Source organism: Ananas comosus, linkage group 7, assembly GCF_001540865.1.
Source record: "Ananas comosus cultivar F153 linkage group 7, ASM154086v1, whole genome shotgun sequence".
Classification (NCBI taxonomy): Eukaryota; Viridiplantae; Streptophyta; class Magnoliopsida; order Poales; family Bromeliaceae; genus Ananas; species Ananas comosus.
Genome location: NC_033627.1, coordinates 9963107 through 9968801, shown reverse-complemented (window position 1 = coordinate 9968801; position 5695 = coordinate 9963107).

Here is a 5695-nt window from a genome sequence, read left to right as displayed (position 1 = left end):
ATGGCCGCTCGATTAATCTTTTCGACCATGTCGAGCCTATCACGAAGATGGCCGCACGGTTTACGCTTTCAACTATGTCGAGCCTATCACGAAGATGGCCGCACAGTTTTCGTAACAACATTAATGATGCTCGATCACCCATTTTAACCATGTCGAGCCTATCACAAAGATGGCCGCACGGTTTACGTAATGAAACATCCGATTCGATCAGTCATTTTGACCATGTCGAGCCTATCACGAAGATGGCCGCACGGTTAGAGATTAGCGATGCATACGACGGAAGCTACGATTTAATGTCAAATTTGATCGGTTCGAAACCTATCACGAAGATGGTCGGGTTGATCAAATAGACAAAAAAAAAAGTACGGTTTAGGGATTAGTGATGCATACGCGCGACGGAAGCTGCGATTTAATGTCAAATTCGATCGGTTCGAAACCTATCACAAAGATGGTCGGGTTGATCAAATTGACAAAAAATACGCACTTAGGCTACGCGTATGCATGCATGTCTCCTGCTGTCGTAGAAGTCGTCGTGATTATTGTTGCCGTTGTCGCCGAATAAGAACGGAAGTTCCCCTTTTTTTTCTGTTGTACGGACAAAGGATGGGGTGCACATGGCACCCCTCCTCTGTCAGCCAGCCCAAAAAAAGGGCTACCTCCCCCTTTGGTGCCTATACGCGAGAGAGAGAGAAAGAAAGAGAGAGAGAGAGAGTATGTAAAAGAAACTTTTTTTTTTTCACCTTTTTTTTTTTTTTTCTCTTCTTCTTCTATCTTTCTTCTTTTTTTGTTTTCGGTTCTCTCCCTCCGGATCCCCGCTCTCTTTTTTTTTGGGAGCTTTATAATAAGCTTCTAATGGCCTTTACTTATTTTTGTAAGTTATTCAAAAATATTAAAAAAATGGAATGATACTTTCACACAAGGTATGAAATTTTTTTTTTTACCTTTTTTTTTCTTTCGATCTCTTCTTTCCCTTTTTTTTTTTTCAAAAGGGGAAGTGGGATATATTTTTTTTTTAATCTTACATCTTTCCCTCTCTTTTTTGTTATTATTATTATTATCATTTTTTTTTTTTTACTCAAACACCATGTTGGGGGCGATTGGCTTCATGTGGATCAACTAAAGAGCTTGTTAAACGAGCACCGATTAAAGATGGCACTTCCCTATGAGGACTTGAGTTCGAGGAACAGATGTGGAAGTTTGGCTTGCGTTATGCTGAGTCTTTGGAGCTGCGGGATTCTTGGTGTGAAGATGCTTTGGAGCAATCCAGCATCTCGAGGCCTTTGGAATCTGTTCTGTGCGCTGTTGGAGCGCTTTTCCCATCCTTTTCGGATGGATCTCTAATGTTGTTGATTTGTAGTTTCGCGGACGAAACTGTTAGTGATATACCCTAAAGCCAATCGGTGACACAGGCTTGTGAACATATTAAGTATTTTTCTTAATTAATAAAGGGCAAGTTTTATTCATATTTATTGTTAGCAATAGAATACATTTATATGAATCGTCCATTGAATCTTCGTTAAGAAAATATATTCCTAAGAGTTAGGAATTTGAGATATATATTTCTTTGTACAAGATTCTTAAATGCTCCTAGCCATAGGAATTTCATAAGGACGATGATATTTCCGGATAGGGCGGTGTATGCTATACTTCTAAGTTGAGGTGACGAATCTCAAGTCATTAGTGTAGGGACAGTAAAGTAAGCATGCAGGTGTTTGTTAGCGAACAAGTACACTGAGCGTGACCATTTAGTTGAACAGTCACATGGTTCCGAATTCTCCAGTGACTAGTTCTTTGCTACAGTTGTGTGAAGTACTCCTTAGACCTGAGGCATCATGGTTGCTTCACATGTAGATTGCTACTGTTTAACTGTACTAATACTTAGACTCTAATCATTGGTCTATGTCTAGTACTGATTGGCTGTAGTAGTTTATATAGGGAGGCATGTGAATGCGCAATAAGGAATTCAACACTCTCAATAGTGAGAGAGAACGTCCTATATAGACTATCGAACTTGACTCGAAAAATTCTTGGCCAAGGTACGTGGTGTGTGGAAAGAGTTTCCAGCTGTGTTACCATATTGAGTCAGTTTTAGATATTCTAGTCATATGATCGAATAATAAGATTTGGCGAGTAACCATAATTTTAGTTCGATCGGGGCGTTGTATGTTGGAAGGAATTAATCACATAGTAACTGTTAGTGGAAAGGTTCGTTTTGTCAGTCATCATCATTTGGAATGCCGTGTATACTGCTAGGTGTCACCAGGACAATGAGAGAAGTAAAAATGTATATTCAAATAATATTTTAGTAAAATTCTAATTCAATATAGTAAGAGATTTGATATTTGAACCTACTCGAATGGATAATGACTTTGCTGCACACACAATAGGAATTCGTGGTGAATCCAATTTGATAAGATGAGTCTAATTAATACATAAAATATTTGAGTGAAAATGTTGGAGAATGGTATAATTTTGATTTAAGTCTTCTAATTTAGATTAGAGAATAATTAATTATTCATAGATATTATTTGAGTATGATATTAAATGATATTAATATGAATTATTAATGGGATAAGATCCAATTAAATTAAAGGAGAGAGACAAAGATAAAAAGCCATGAGGATAAGTATAAATTTGTTTTACTTATCTATGGGAACTAATTGGATATGATCAAAATTGGTTACATTAGAATGCATGTAACTAATTGGATATGATCCAAATTAGTTATACCAGAATGCATGCAACAATTTATGCAACTAATTGGATGTGATCCAAATTAGTTGCAACAGAATATTGAGGATGTCGATTGTACGGCTAGGCGTGGCTTAATCAATTATTAATGCACGGCTATGTGAACATGTTATAACATCCTTTTACGAGAGGAATTTAATAATAGCCTCTTGAGAAATATTAGATCATCCATCTCTCTCTAATTTTTCCAAAAAAAAAATCAGTACATCTCACAAAAGGCGAACGTGGATATCACGAGACTGCTAGCACCGTCTTTGTAATTCGCGACTAATCTATTCCGTGCGACGGAAAGCATTGGATCTGGATCAATTCCGTGTGGATACGCGTAGAGGCCGGGCACGTGTGCGGCTGATCGAAATTTCAGTTTCAACCGTACAGTAGATCAAGTAACCAGTTAATACAGTAGATCAAGAGACCTTAACTGGTCCGAGGTAATGTAACCTGAACTTTAAATCTGTTTAGGTTAGTTTTTATTTTACATTGCAACATGAGAATGATCCACCGGCACTGGATTGATTTGTTTTATTTTGGTTCATATGTGATATGGATTTTTGTTTTTCGAAAACACGATATTTATTTTCCGCTGCGATTTTTTGTGCCGGATAAATTCTTACAGAAACTCCTTTTTAGGAGGGGAGAATGTAACACACTGAACTTTAGCAAATTGCAAGGTTTGAGTGTTTAATTAGTGTTCTAAGCTTTTCTGGGTTTTCTGGAAGGTCGTTGACTGTGTTCCAACCTATGACTCGCATCCCTAGAGCGATGATGGAAACTTAGCACCAAAACCTCTAAAATGTAGGATTTGGGCTGCTCTCAGGTTGAGCTCTGCGAGGCAGAGTACCGGTACTGCATTGCCCGAGTACCGGTACTGGAGTTGGTACCGGTACTACATCACGAGAGTATCGGTACGTAGTGTATTTTCTCGCTTACCCGAGGCTCGGGTTTGCGCGTGCTGCTGCCTGGTACTGGTACTCCAGCCGGTGTCACTGGTATGCAGTGCAGATGCAAACTGCACGTTGTTGAGGGGTCTTTTTGAGTTTGTCACAACTCTATATATCTCTCCCCCTCAGCCATGAGAGCTCTTTTGAGCCCTAAACCGTGGAGACCAAGGTGAGAGCTCTTCTCTCTTGATTTTCTCTCTTTTCTTATGGATTTAGCTTGGTTTGATCTTCTCTCTTTGCCCTTTTTGCTTCATGTTGGGTTTCTACCATTGGAGAAGCCTTGGAGCTTGGATTGGAGCTTCTTTGAGAAAAGATTTCTAACCCTAGCTCACTCCTAGCTTGGTTTGGAGCTTCAAGAGAGGTTAGTAACCTTGATCTTCTCTTTAGATCATGTTTATTGTGGAGTTTTGTGATGAAAATCTAGAATGAGAAATTTAGGGTTTTATTTGGGGGTTTTTGATTTGAGGCTTTTGGAATCTAATTGATGAGTGTAGAACTCTCCTTTAGGTTGGATTTGAAGATCCTTTGGGTTGATTTGAGCTTTGGACAAGTGTAGCTTGATCAAAGGTAATTTTCTACCTATTCTTGGGTTTGTTAAAGTTGAGCTTGCGGGGTATTCGTTCATTACCCCTAACCCTCTTAGAAATTCTTTTAGGGTGCTAGGAGCTTGGTGGACAACTTCGTTCGAAGGAACTAAAGGGTTCGAAGAACATCCGGTGGGTTTGACCTCACCGAAATGGGTGAACTCCCCCTATGTCTTCCTTATGGTTTTAAGACATATTTAAATGCTTATTTATGCTCAATATGACATGCTAGAATTTATGAAAATATAAAACATACATGTTATGTATAGTAAATTTAATGCTCTATGTAGTAGAGACATATATGTGGACTTGTACATGAACTAGCACTACTTGATGATTTCTCTCTTATGCAACCATAGAAAGCATGTTAGAGTATGAATGATGGTATAACTCTTAAGGGGTACCTAGTGAATGGGTTAAATAAGTAGTTAACTTACATGATGACAATACTACACTTGTTATAGACAAGATGAATGGAACTTAGCATTACTTGCATGATAATATTATACTTGTTGTAGACAAGGTAATTGGAACATTGTAACATAGTGCATGATAAGGTCATCATGAAGCTAAACTTGGTGCATTCAACCTAGTTGAACAACTAGAACTTAACATGTGACATGGTAACTTGGTGCATTTAACCTAGTAGAACAACTAGTATTTGCCATTATGACATTACATTCGATCTAGGGTTCGATAGCTATATTCCATGTTTTAGACATGAGGGAAAGAGAGTATAAAGCCTTTGGTGCGAACCCTAATAGAGATGATTTCATGTAATACTAGTGGAATTAATCATTTGCATCATAATGCTTCTACTCTATGTAGTGGGGATGTTAGTGGAAAGACATATGCATGACATGCATTGTGGTATTTGTGGACACTTCATAATCCTCTTGCATATGGCATTAGTAAATGCTTCTTAACAATTATTAAAATTGCATGTTACGAATCTCTTTGGAGTCTTGGATAAAATAGTGAACTATCCTAGATAGGATATTGTCATATGAACTATGCATGCTTTAGGCATTATATGTGTTGGTAGGGACATACCACCCAAGTAGTTGTGAACAAGACATGACATGACATGAATGATCTAGTACCCGACCGTCGAGGCGATGTGTGAAAATTTTCATGTTTTAGACATGATGATTGAGTATTCCAAATTGTGGACCCTATGTTATGATCACGCTTGCTTGCCCTTGTGCTTATTCGCACATGCTTGTGAGGGTCGCTCCCTACAAGCCGGCACTCCGGAGTTTAGCCTTGTAACGATAGATCGCTCGTGCGGGATTGGGCACCGAAGTGGGATGCCGTGGGCGGAGTCTCTTTTCTTGCGGAGAAAATGATGACCCCCACGGGGCTACTAAGGCACGGCACGAGCCGGGACGTTACCACGTGTACGTTCCATGTAAATTG